The sequence below is a fragment of the Phyllostomus hastatus genome, unplaced genomic scaffold, assembly GCF_019186645.2.
Source record: "Phyllostomus hastatus isolate PE091 unplaced genomic scaffold, TTU_PhHast_1.1 phas_contig_148, whole genome shotgun sequence".
NCBI lineage: Eukaryota > Metazoa > Chordata > Mammalia > Chiroptera > Phyllostomidae > Phyllostomus > Phyllostomus hastatus.
Window position 1 is genome coordinate 23,647,673 of NW_025333607.1, and position 12,682 is coordinate 23,660,354.

Here is a 12,682-nt window from a genome sequence, read left to right on the forward strand (position 1 = left end):
GGTCTTTCGGAACTGGCGGGTGTGGGCCGAGTGAGGTCATCCGTGCGAGGCCCTATCCTCCGACGCCCCTCGCCCAACCCCTGGTGGTCTCGGGAGACAGGGACAGTGGGGCCCCTGTCACACTGACCCCTCAACACAAGTACAGAACACACCCCTGCACAGATGCCAGGGGGAACAGCACACACTCACACACATGCACACACTCACACACGCACATGCATGCACACGCTGTCCCTGTTCCCCTTAGGGAACCAGCCAGCCTTCTCAAGGCTCAGGGCCGGAGGCTGCTGGCGGCTGTAATTCTATCCTGGGATCCCAATGACATCATCCCCACGGTCGGCGGTGGGGAAGGGGAGGAGGAGGCACACTGGGGTGGCTCTGGGAGAGCTCAGCGCCACAGCTCGCTAGCTGTGTGGCCTCAGGCAAGTCGCTAACCCCTGGGGGCCTCCTCCATCCTTGCGTGGTGCTTTTAGCCCGGGGCGCAGGGAGGGTCCTGGGAGCAAGGGGCTCCCCTCTGCCCACCATCAGCATCACGCTGGCCCCTCTCAGACACCCAGGGGGGCACGCTGTGCCTCTGTGCTTACCCATGACCCCTCCTGGAAGCCCCCCAATATTCTGACTGGTGGGCAGTGTAAACACCCCAAAAAGCAGGCAAATGCATCCCCAGAATTAAGAACTATGAGCCCCTGCCCCCTCCCCTGCAAAATACCACCTGAGAAGGCTACTTCACAGGCCCTTGCATGACACCCACTTGCCTCCACAGTTGATCATCATCATCATCGTCATCGTCATCATCACTTGGTCACCACCCGATTCAAGTCTCCTGCCCCCACTTACTCCCCCTTCACCCTCCTGTACCTGCACCACCCTATGCCTCCGGCATGTCCGTGCTGGTGTGTCACCTATGTCTGCACTGGTTTCGGCTCAGCCCCTCCACCTCCCCCCAGCCCCCCAGACCTCCCTCCCCTCTGACAGCTGTCAGTCTGGTCTCCGCAGGTGAGTCTGTCCTCACTGTTTTGTTCATCAGATTCCTCGCGTGAGTGAGGTCACGTGGTACTTGTCTTCCTCTGATGGGCTTACTTCACTTTGCACGGTGCTCTCCTGGTCTGTCCACGCTGCCGCAAAGGGTGAGAGTCCCTCTTTGATGGACAACCTCCCCCCCCGCCCCGTTCAGAGAGTCAGGGAAACCCAGGAGTCCCACCCTGACCAGGAGGGCAGCCCGGAACATCCGATCACACCGGCCCGCCACGGTCCCTGCTGAATATTTCATCCGGAGCAACACTCCATTAGTCTCCATCAATTATTCATCCCCTCGGGGCCAGAGCCAGGGACGCAGGCGGGAGCCGCGGCCGCGGGACCCGCACCCACGCTGCCTCCACCCCCTGACGGCGGCCGACAAGCTCCCGAACCCCCGCCACTTAGGGTCCGCCGGAGCGCCTCTCCGAAAGTGTCCGTGAGGGTCAGGTGGCTACCACCCCACTGAACAGATGGCCGGCAAGCCGCAGGCCAGGCTGCACGGGAATACATGAGCCTCGCCACGCCGCCTTCCAAGAACGGGAAACAGTCGTGCTCCTTTTATCCAGCCAACAAGCACATTTGGTGGCAGGTCGATGTCGCAGACTCGGCGGAACACACTGGGCCGCGTGTCCCTGGGAAAGACGCCCGCCGCCAGCCCAGCTCCAGCCCCACAGGAAGGTCACCTTTCCTCAGAGGAGGTGCCAGGAACCATGGGCTCTCAGAGCTGAGAAGGAAAGGCCCTCAAGGCTGAGCCAGCAGTACCACAGGTGTCCTTCAACCACCCACAAGTAAGTGGTCACCTGGCCTCTGGGGACACGCCCAGGCACCAGGTGCTCAGGTCTCCTGAGGGAGGCCACAACATGTCTGGACGGTTCTAACCCTTCGACATTGTCAGCAAGATAATCCTGATTATCTTCCAAGTGCCAGGCACCGAATGAGACCCTGTGTGTACACCCCAAACAGAACAAGTCCTTCCTCTGTTAGAACCATCTCCCTGAGGGTGGGTCCAAATCCGTCTCCACAGGTCCTGTGCTCCCTGGGCCTCACTGGAAATGAGATGTAGGGTCAAGTGTCTTGGGGACCAAAGCCTTGGGCCCACTGTGGGCAAACTGGGGGATCCCGCTTGCTCCCCCAGGCTGGCCTTGTGCCCTGGAACTGCCTCCCTGTGTGGGCGATGGTGTTGGAGACCAGGCCTGACCGGTGGGTACTCTCGGTGCTAGAGGTTTGAGCCCCCAGTGTTCCCTCCCCCCACAAGAGCATTGGACCCACACATGCACACAGCAGGTGCCTCTACCTCTTCCTGCTCCCACCCCACTCCAGGGAACTGCTTGTGCCCACTGGTGGGGTAGGCAGTCAACAACCAGTGCTACAGACGCCACGGGAAATACTGCCTAAAACGTGTGCCCACAGCACCCAACATGCCTGGGATGCCACATCACCCACCCAACCTCTCTTGGGTGGGTGTGACCACCTGTTCAACCTGGGCCCTCTTTGTCAGGAGAGAGGCAGTTTGAGTCTGTGCCTAAGGCTGCAGAATAAGACATCCTCTGGGCAGGGAATGGAGAGCAGGTGAGCAGATCTGGGGGTATGGGGGACTGAGGAGCAAGGGCAGCAGGCAGGTGCTAGGTGTCTCTGAGGGAAGCTGCACCTGAAGGGGAGACAGGAGGTAACCTGAATACCACCTGGCATCTCCCTCTGGTGTGAAGTGAGCTCTGGAGGGTCCCAAGTGGTCCCACCCTGTACACGGAGCCTCAGCTGCTTCTCATGGCCTAAAGGTGAGAGTGACACCTTCTGCTTCAGCCAGATGTCCCTCCCTCTGTGTGGGAGACACAAGGAGGGCTTGAATTGCCAGCTTACTGAGGTAAGAAGGGGCCGGCCAGGCCTGGCACTCAGTCCTCTCTCCCAGCGTCACACTCGCCCTGCCCTCGGGGCTCTGGGGACCCTCCAGCCCCTGCCTACTCTCTGACCTGGCCAGAGTGCTCCCGCCGTGGCCCAGGCCACTGCATGCACCCTGTCCGTGGCATGGCCCCACTCTCAGCCTCTCGGCAGGCTGCAGAGAGATGCGAGTCCCTGACTCTGGGAGACCCCAGCCAGGCTTCAGGACCTGAGGTGCTGAACTCCCGTCGCCTACCAGCTAAGCCGTCCCCCAACCAGGCCGTGCCCATCAAACGGCCTAAAGGCCTCATGGGGATGACAGTTGCACTCACGCTCAGAGTGCAGCTGAGCGTGGTGCTCACACCCCTCATTTGACAGAGTGAGAAGTGAGCCCGGGAGAGAGGAGAAGCCTTGGCCACGATCTCGGTCAGCAAAGGGTGGGAGTAACTTTCACAGCCCTGGTGTCCCTCGCCACTGCCTCTATCCCCAAAACTGGAAAGTCAGGGCTCAGCTGGTGGCCGTGCAGTGGGGGGAGCTGTCCGTGGTGCTGGAAAGCCGGTCCCCGTGGGGCTGTCAGCGGTGCTGAGGCCTGGAGCTCAGCCACCGACTCCTCGGCAGGTTTCTCTGTCCGTGGTGCTGAAGCCTGTGGTGTGCTTTGGGGCTCTGTCCGTGGTCCTGAAAAGGCCGCGACTTGGCCTCGTGGCCCTTCCGCGAGAAGGGGACTCTGTCCATCATGCTGAAAGCCAGGACACAACTTTTTGCAGACCTCCACCGGGGAGGGGCCTTCTGTCCGCGGTGCTGAAAGCAGGTCCCACTCTTTCGGGCCCTTTCCTGGGGCTCTGTCCATTACACTGAAATCCAGGGTGCAACTTTCCCCGTTCCTCCACCAGTGTCCTTTTCGTCCTTCGTGCTGAAGCCCGGGACTCGGCCACAGACTTTTCAGCGAGACTCTGTCCATGGTGCTGAGAGAAGGCCTCGCGCGCGGTGGAGCTCTGTCCGCGGTGCTGAAACCCAGCGTCCAGCCTGGTGGGTTGTGGGGTTTTTTTTTCTGTCCATGGTGCTGAAACCTGGCGTCTGGTCCTTTCTTTGTGTTCTGACCGTGGTGCTGAAATTCAGACCGATTTGTGGCCCGTGAGTCTCTGTCCATGGTGCTGGAAGTCAGTGTTCCACTTTTGTCCCCCTTTGCAGGGTGGGGTCTCTCTCTGAGGTGCCGAATCTCCAGCGCCAGGCAGCACGGGTTGTGTTTCCAAGCACTGTTAAGGCTGCAGTATCTGAAGAGTCCTGTGAGGTGTTCAGAGAAAGCAGAGTCTGCTCCAAGGGGACACGCAGGCACATGTCCCAGAGCACGGGGAAGGAGACGGTGCCCCATCCCTGCCCCTCTCCTCTTCCTCCTCTTGAACTGAGCGTGGTCACCTGACTCCAAGAGGAAACTATGAAGGCAGCCATCAGAAGGGAAGGCTGACACAAATTTGGAGGATATGTGGACAACAGCAGACTCTTCGGAAAGTGTGGGGTGAGTTTGAAAGATCCCATGGAGAGCATCGTTCTTCTCCCGTCCTCCCGTCCCCCCACACTGCGATACGCTTGCTGAGTACAAGTAAACCGCGACAGCTGTGCGTGGTCGGCTCTCTCCAGCACGTCTGCGCCTGCAGGGTGTGAACCTTTGGATGGGCGGAATCGTGGTGACCACTCTGCCCTGTTTTCACACCTACCCTGTCCCTGACTTCCCTTCTCTCTGAAGGAGGTCTTAGCACCTGTTTGGTCTTCTGTCACAATATCTAACCACGTTGACAGTCCAGAAATTCCTCCTCGTATCTATTTGAAGTCCTTCATGCTAGAGGTTAATCCTATTGGCTTTCTGACATTGTAAATATTTCTATGGTACGGGGCATCTTTTGCAGAGGGAGTAGGGAGCAGGGTCCAAAGGATCTTTCGTATTTGCCAGGTGGACACACACACACACACACACACACAGGAATACTCCCCACACCTCTGCACACGAAGAGCACGTGACCATGGGTGACAATGACAAAAAGTCCAAGGACACGAAGGGCCCCTGAGAAGGCATCTGGTCTGCCCCCTATTTCTAGCAATAAGGCCGCTGTGGGGTCGTTGGGAAGAAGGCCTCATGGGCTGCCCAGCCCCTCGCCCTCAAAGAGCCCACCTCCAGCCTTGGTTTCTGGGTCTGAAACATGAAATGCCCTGGTTTTCCTTAGGCCCCAAACCCAGCCTCCCGGGCAATCCCACTGCCCACAACTAGTGCACTTCTCAGAAGCCATGTTTATATTGTAGCAGGATGAGAGAGCAACGGTGTAACTGAGCTCAATTTGACCGAGTGTGACAGTTGCACAGTCAGCCACATGTGTCAGCACGCGGTGTGAACCCAGAACGGTCTATGCCCAAAAACTCATTTCCAAGAGGACTCGGCATCTCCCAGACGGCACTGATTTTGGTGGCACCATGAGGAGAGGGACCAAGGTCAACCCCTACCCCAGCCACCCCACCAACACTCCCTCCGAAAGCTCGCCCTGCCCTGCCCTGCCGGGCGTCTCTTTGATGCTCCCTGCTCATCCCTTCAACCGCCCACCCAGCACCTCAGTGCCACACGTGGAAACGCCCTGTCTAATATCCATCCGAATGCTGCTTGCTTCCGTTTCCAACCCCTGCTGCTGCGACACCCTCGGTGCGGTGGCGGTGGCCGTCTTCCCCCTGCCAGGCCCACGTCTCCACCCGCCACAGCAAAGGGCCACAGCCCCTTTGCCCTCCGTCTCTCCCCACTCTCAGGAGCAGCCCCAGAGTGGAGGCTTCTCAGCTCTGTGCCCGACCCCTTCCTCGTCTCCAGGGGAAACACTACAATTTGGTCTTGGAAACCCTCTGAGATATGCCTGGGACCCTGAGAAGGCACTGCCAGAACTTTCTGGTCAAAGCTCACTTCACAGAGGGAGGCACAGGAAGAAAGAGGGGAGGCAACAAGCTCAAGGTCACCTGGGGGAATTAGAGGCGGGTCCTGCCTCCCAACTCACACCTCACCCCAGAGCTCGCCCTGCCAGGTGTTCTGCCACACAGGTGCCCACACACACACCTGCCAGTGTCAGGAGTGACCTGACATCACACAGAAAGCCTAGGAGTGCCTGCGACCTCCCCCTTGACCATGAACCGTAGCAGCCACACACCCATCATTCCCACCCTGCCAGGTGATCCATTGTAAACCCTTGGGGCACTGAGAATCTTTTACTTTACACCAATTATCGTAATTGTAATTAAGTAATCAATTGTGTGATCCTTTTGTTTAATGTCTTACTTCCCTCAGACTGTGAGGGTCACAAGGGTGGGGACAGCGTCTGCTCTGTCTTTGTCACCACTGTAGCCTGGCAGGTAGTGCTCCCTCCTGAATTCCTGTGGCATGAGTGAATAAATGCATGAACAAGAGTGGGGCCAGCCCGCGGGACAGGATGAGAGGCCGCAAGGCCAGGGGTCCAAACCTCTCGTCCCGGCTCCAGCACTGAGGACAGAAAACACACAGGGGCAGAGCTCGGGACACAGATGGAACCCTGTCACCGTGGGCGTATACGAAGCAGCCCTTGCCTTAGGAGAGCACTTCACGCCGGGGAAAGAATTAATTTAATTAGTCTAGACACTTTCTTACCCGCCCTCCTCTCCCTCTCCCCCACCTCCACCACCTGCCACTAGGACAGCGCTTTGACCCAGACACACTGTCTCAATCGTGTTCCCTCCGTGTCCCCTGCCCTGAGCCCCGCAGCCCCTGCCAACACCAGCTCCGGATCAAACCACCAGCCACACCCAGGGGCTTCGCCTGCATCAGCTTCTGATCGCAGACGGCAGCTGTCACAGGATCGCACGGCAGCGTGGCCTGGGGGAACCACAGGTCCGGCGTCTGCAAACAGACCACACAACAGCCACACCCCTGAGCCCAACTCCAGGGGAGTTCCTTCCTGGAAGGAACTCAATCCTGGAAGTGACATGTGGGCGGGGAAAGGAAAGGAGACCACATGTCACCAGGCCAGTGTCCTCTGACCTGGATGTAAGGCCTCAGGTTCACTTTCATCCTCAATTTCCAAGGAACACGAGAGGGAGGGACCACTGCCCACGGGCGCCCGGCCCAGAGCACCTGTGTGCACTTACGTGACGGCGGGACCCTTTCCCACCCTTCCCCACACCTGGGCGCCACACACCCTAACCAGAAGGAGCTTCTCTCAGAAATTAGGACACTGGGGGACCCTGGGAGGAGGCTGCTTGGGAAGTCTATCTAGTTTGTTAAGAGCCAGAGGTCTGCGCCCCAAAACTCAGAGACTGGTGTGCCAACCTGCCCTGGGCACAGACGGTGAGTGTGGAGGCCTGGGAAGCTGAGGCAGAGCTGAGGGTGGACAGGCCCCCTTCCTTGCAGCCACATTCCTCCTGCTGCACCGAGCGCCCACATCCTCTCCCTACACGCCCTTCCTGCCCCCAGCACGTGTCTGAGGGTCGGTGCACACAGTCCAGGGGCCGCAGAGAAGCTGAGAACCAGGGCAGAATTCCGGGCTCCGTCTGTCTGGACAACTGCCTGTGGGAGTTAAGAGCTCCCACCCCAACCGCCCAGGCCGGGAAGCTCAGGCAGTCCTCATACCCGTTCTGTGGCTCCTGTGGCACTAAGAGAAGGTGGTCAGTGCATCTTTGGAGGACCAGCAGAGGGCAGGGCAGCGGGGAGGGCCTGGCTCTGTCCCTGCCTTGGCCCCGGGGGCAGCAGGTGACCCGAGGAGCCCCCGGCTGAGGCTGCAGGGCAGCCCAGCCCACGCTGCTCCCTGCCTCACGCAGCAGCAGCAGCCGTGGCTCCAGCGTCTGAGAGCTAATCCAGTTTCCCGGCTGAGCTTCCCTTCGCCTCCCGCGATGCCAGGATTGATTTGGAACCAGGGCAGCTTGTTAACGTGATGCCGTTGCCTCCTCGTGGGAGAGTCGAACTGGGAGGGAGCCGCTCCCCTCCCCACAATTAGCTCCGCACTTCCTGCTCACGCCAGACACAGCCCCGCCGGCCAACCTGCCTGGGTCCCAGTGTGGAAGGTGGTGTCAGCCCGCCGTGCTTCCCCGAGGACCCCGCAGCGCGTCACCCAGGTTCTTGTCGGTCTTCCGCCCACTCCTCGGCAGGCAGAGAACTCAAGGGCCCTGGCCTCTAATCTCAGACCCCACCCCAGGCCCGTGAGCTCGGTCTTGTCAGCTGGTGCAGGGAGGGGCCCACGGCAGACAGTGAAACGGGGCCAGGCCGCCCGGAGGAGGAGGAGGAGACGACCAACCTTGTGCTTGCTAAGTACGCTTCTCCACAAACACACACAGGAGCGGAAGGACAGAAGGGGAAGGACAGGAGGGTCCGGGAGGACCACCCCCAGCGCCGAGTCTGCAGGCCACCTGCTCCCAGGAGGCAGTGAGGCCGAGTGGCTTCGCTGGGGCCCCAGGACGGACCTCCTCTCTGCGCACGGCAGGGAGGCTGCTGCCCCATCCTTCTCAGGAGGAGGACATGCCCACGCGGGCCGGACCTGGCTCCTACCAGACTCCGTGGGGAGGGGAGCAGCTGGTGCCTGGCGGGGGTGGGGGGCCTGGAGCCCAGAGCACCAGCTGACCTCGGGGGGTCGTTTCTGCTCTGGGGGGCCCGGGCCACTCACGGGAGCCTGCCCTGCCAAGGCCTGAACGCAGCGCCAGGCACCCGGCCTCGGAAGAAAGGGGACCTATGAGTGGGGGTGCAGAGGGGGTGCAGAGAAAAGAAAGGGGGAGGTGAGAGCACACTGGGTTCTCTCCTCTCCTCCCCGCACACACGTGTGTGTGCACATGCGCATGAACTCTCGCTGAGCAGGGCCCAGGGAGACCAGGCACCCCCCCCCAAGCCACCGCCTCCTCGCCACACCCCCAGCCAGGCCCAGTGACCCGCCAGGAAGGTCTGAGACTCTGGGGTCTCACCTCAGGGGCCTCTGGCCTCTCTGACAGGGACACCTGGGTTAGGTCAGGGGCTCGGTCCACTTGGGTGTGGAAGGGTTAAGTTCCTCCCAGCCCACCCATCCTGTCTCAGGGCCTCCTGCCCCTCCCCATCCACTGCCCTTTCGCTCCTCCCAGCCCCACACGCACAGCTGCTCTGACACCGAGGTGCAGACCAGACAGTGATGGGTGAGCTCCGCCTCGAACTGCCACACTCCCCTTCCAGAGCCGCCCCTCGGCCCAATTATGGGAAACCCAGCCAGGCCCCCCAGAAGCCCGTGGGGAGTGCCCCTGACCCCTGCCCATCCGCCATCCCATCCTGGTCCTGGCCTGTCCTGCGAGGGGGCCTGGGCGCCCCAGGGTCCCTGCAGAGGGAATGGAGAGAGAAGGCCGCCCGGGCAGGAGCACCCGGGAGCCTGGCCACCCTGCACCAGCCACCGGGCAGGCTCCAGCTGCTGGGTGTGTGTGGGGGGCGCTGCCTTTGGGGGCTCAGAGCGGAAGATGCTCTGGGCTCCTTTAATCCCTGGTGCCAAGCGAGTCTGAACCAGAAGGGGAGGAAGAGGGAGGAGAGCAGAGGGGATGCTGGGCCGGGCTCCGGCGGTCCAGGCTCCTCAAACCTGGACTCTCTGAGGCAGAGAAGCAGCCGGACACTAACTGGACCCTGTTTCCCTGCCTCTCAAGGACCTCTCTGTCCTGCCCCCAAAGCCCCCCTTCAGAGGAAGCCTGAAGCCCAGCCGTGCCCCACTGGGGTCAGGCTGCTGAGTGGGGCAGATTCAACCTGGTAGCCATGGACTTCTCGGGCCCACTGCCATGGCCCCCATGGCCCCTGTGGCCCCTGCAGAGCAGGCACCCCCCGGACACCCAACCCCGGGGCCAAGGCATCTCTGCAGGGTCTCTGTCCGGTTCTGTGAAATCTGCTGTCCGCTGCCAGCCACCACCCACTGCTCTCGCTTGAGGCATGGTGGGTGACCACTCCTGGGGACCCCTGACCACGTGGCCCCCACTGCCCACGAACCGGTGGGAAGGTGGGTAGGGGCCGGCGGTGGGGGGGGAGGCTGGCTGCGGAGGGAAGTCCTGGCCAGCAGCCTCGGGGCCGGGAAAGCCCCCACAGTGCCTGGGAGCAAGGGCCCGTGTGAGGTTTCCAACAAGCCCCACATGTCACTCCTCTGGGCCTCTGCTGTGGGGTGGGACGGTGACCGGGGGACACAGCCCCAGACGTAAAGCTCCGCCCTGCAGCGAGGGGACTCGGGCAGGCGGCCCGCACTCAGCTGGACAGCCCGCAGACCACACAGGTGGGCACCGTTCTAGTTGGTGGCGCCCTCTGTCCTGTGCATTTGGGGTGTCCTGCTGTTGAACTGGGGGCCCCTCGCTGAGAGAGGGTCAGACCTCTGCAGGGAAGCCGGCAGCCAGGGCTCCTGCGGTCCAGAGGCACAGAGGCCGGCCGGGCCCCTCTCGGCCAGGGGCCGAGCTCACCCGTCACTCGGGCTGTTGCCTGAACGGTCCGTTCTGGGGATGGGAGAAGGGTTCGTGGGGACAGAGCCTCCCCGGGAGTAAAGCTTCAGCAAGACGCAGCTCGTTAGGCACAGAGGACGGGTTGGGGCTCGGAAGGGCGAGACACCGCAGAGCCACCGAGATGTCAGAGCAGCGCCTTCCCGCGGGTCTTTCGGAAGCTGGGGACCCAGGAGAGCCCTGCGTGTGGGCAGGGAGGGGCCCCTCGGGGACTGCAGTCACCTCCGGGCGTGCCGGACAGCGCTCGGCCGCCACACAGGACTCCTTTTGTCTCGTCCTCGCCGAGAACAGCCCGCGTCGTGGACGAGAACCGCGTCCCCACCCCACGGGTGGGCAGACCGAGGCGGGAGCAGCTGCCCAGAGCCAGGTGGGCGGCAGAGCCGGGGGCCCGGGCTCGGCGGCGACCCTCTCTCCCGCCTCTGAGGAGCAGATGTCTGACTCGCCTGCTCCCCGCTGACACCGCGAGGGCCAGGGCGCAGCCTGCTCTGCCCGCTCTTCGGCCCGGGGAGCCAGGGCACACCTGCCAGGGGGCGCGTCCACGGCCACCCTTGACCGCGGGGCGGCCGTCCTCCTCCGCCTCGCAGGTGCAACTCTGCAGACCGGCTCGGCCCATCCCAGCCTGCACTCCCGGACCCACCCGTGTGCCCTCCTGACACCGGCCGCCGTCGGGACGCCTGCTGGTGCCGCTCCGTGTTCGGCTCCCTGTGACTCACTCGACCGTCAGCGCCCTGAGGGCAGGAACCCGCGCTGTTTGGCTCCTGGCCGCCTGTGCCCTGCCCGGCACAGCCAGCACAGGCCTGGCCCACAACCACTGCTGAACCAGCACAGTCACACACGTTGTTGGCTGCTCCTTCCCTCTGGCCTGTCATTCCAGCTCTGGGAGAGCCCCCGTCCCCACCGACGGCTGGCTCAGGAGGAGCCAACGTGGCTTCAGCGGGACCCTAATCGGGAAAGTCTAAACACCACATCTCAAAGTGACTGAAACAGCGTGTCTACCCGCCCACAGTCTTCGAGACCTGAGGACGTTGCTGTCTAGAGGGTGGAGAGGGGTGACAAGCCACTCCTCCGGCCCAAGGAGCTCCCGGCCTCTCCCTCCTTGCTCACTGGCCCTTCCCACACCTGCTCCCAGGCCACCTGCTGCCCCTCTGCCCACTCTCCAAGAGGCTGCCCGGCTCCGTGACCCAGAGCGCAGACCCCAGGGAGGGACGAAACCCAGGGAAGGAAGGAGGGCCACTCCAGCCGGCCAGGCGTGCCTGCTGCCGCGCACTGGCTCGGGGACGGCCATCCTCCAAGCCCACCTGCCCCAGGTCCCTGCGGTGCTGAGGACAGCCCTGTCACACCTGCCTGGGGGCTGGACACCGAGGGAACCCAGACCCAGCTCCAGAAAGGGTCTCCCTGCCCGGCACGCCTCCGACTCGCACACACTTTGCCCGGGGAGGAGGCCAGTCCCGGTCGAGAGACGAGCCGGCTGCCGGCGTTCCTGTGGGCAGAGTGGTGCCGACAAACACCCTTCCTTCCCTCTCCTTCCCTGGGCCCCTGCCTGGTGGGCATCAGACCTGTCGGCCGCAAAGCTGAGTGAGAGTTGTGTTTGCACCCCGCCCCCCAAAACACAAAGTTGCCTGGAAAGAGCTCCTGAGCCCCCGACAAAGGTGACTCAAAGAGCAGCCTGGGTCCCTCCTCCTGGGGACGGAGGACCTCACCTAGCAAGGTGACACCAGAGTGGGGCCAACCCTCTGCAACCCTACCCCACCCCACCCCACTCTCCAGAAGCCCCCAGCTCCTCCTGGGTACAACAGGAAGTGGGTTGAGGGCCAAGCCCGAGAGGTCCCCAGGAAAAGCCAGGCCCCAAGAGGCAGAGGCGAGCCACATGGAGACCAGAGACCAGAGGCCAGAGGTGAGGGGTCAGCTAGCACTGGTCATTCCCCAGGGCACACGGTGCCAGGGTGGATGGACGCTCCATGCTGACTCAGCCCCAGGCCACAGCTCCCAGGACACGGGCCGGGCCAGGCACGTCCCACTGCATCAGAACTGCCGTGCGCCCACACCTGCCCCCTCTGGCCTGGCCCTTGGGTGGGTTTGTGGCCCTTTTTTGCAGCCTTCCTGGGGGTCGCAGAGATGGTTCCGGCACCCTGAGGGACCCAGGCAAGGGCTGCCCTCAGGTTGCCCCTCTGATGAAGTGCCCGGGGCACTAGAGCGGGGGGCGGGGGGGAGGGGGTCATCGGGTGCAGGACCACCTTCCCCGAACATGGAGACTCCCTGCCAGGTCGGCAGCGGGAGGAGGGGAGGGCTCCCTCGGCCTCCAGGTCAGACCCTAGCCCACCGT

General features: G+C 62.6%; 1 protein-coding gene across 1 annotated transcript in view; it reads right to left on the reverse strand.

Annotated features, from left to right (window-relative positions):
- SYT2 (synaptotagmin 2) overlaps positions 1-12,682 on the reverse strand; it is a 38,954-nt gene that overhangs the window by 25,298 nt on the left and 974 nt on the right. The gene's annotated exons all lie outside the window — the stretch shown is intronic.